This window comes from Cystoisospora suis, assembly GCF_002600585.1.
Source record: "Cystoisospora suis strain Wien I chromosome Unknown contig_1526, whole genome shotgun sequence".
Lineage (NCBI taxonomy): Eukaryota > Apicomplexa > Conoidasida > Eucoccidiorida > Sarcocystidae > Cystoisospora > Cystoisospora suis.
Window position 1 is genome coordinate 77390 of NW_027154326.1, and position 309 is coordinate 77698.

General features: G+C 43.0%; 1 protein-coding gene across 1 annotated transcript in view; it reads left to right on the forward strand.

Moving 5' to 3' along the window:
* Window positions 1-309, forward strand: part of CSUI_003426 (ribosomal l25 family protein) — a 7193-nt gene that overhangs the window by 2634 nt on the left and 4250 nt on the right. The gene's annotated exons all lie outside the window — the stretch shown is intronic.

Sequence of the window (309 nt, forward strand, 5' to 3'; positions counted from 1 at the left end):
CTATCTATCTATCTATCTTCGAGATACCTATCTATCTAGCTAGGAATAAGCATGTCGATGTGTGGTAGGGATATAGAAGAAAGATGAAGTGTCTTTGTTACGTGTCTCTCTTGGTTCGAGTGAGTGAGGTCTCTTCCCCCTACATGCGCACTGAGAAAAGCGTACAGTTGCGTTGAGAAGATAGCTGTATCTACCAAGTGTAGAGGTGTCTAGCTCCTCAGCTGTCTTCTGTTAAAGTGGGTAGGAGTGAAGCCTCGTCTTTCTTTCGTGCATCAAGAGATCATACATGAAGAGAAAGAAAAGAAGAAG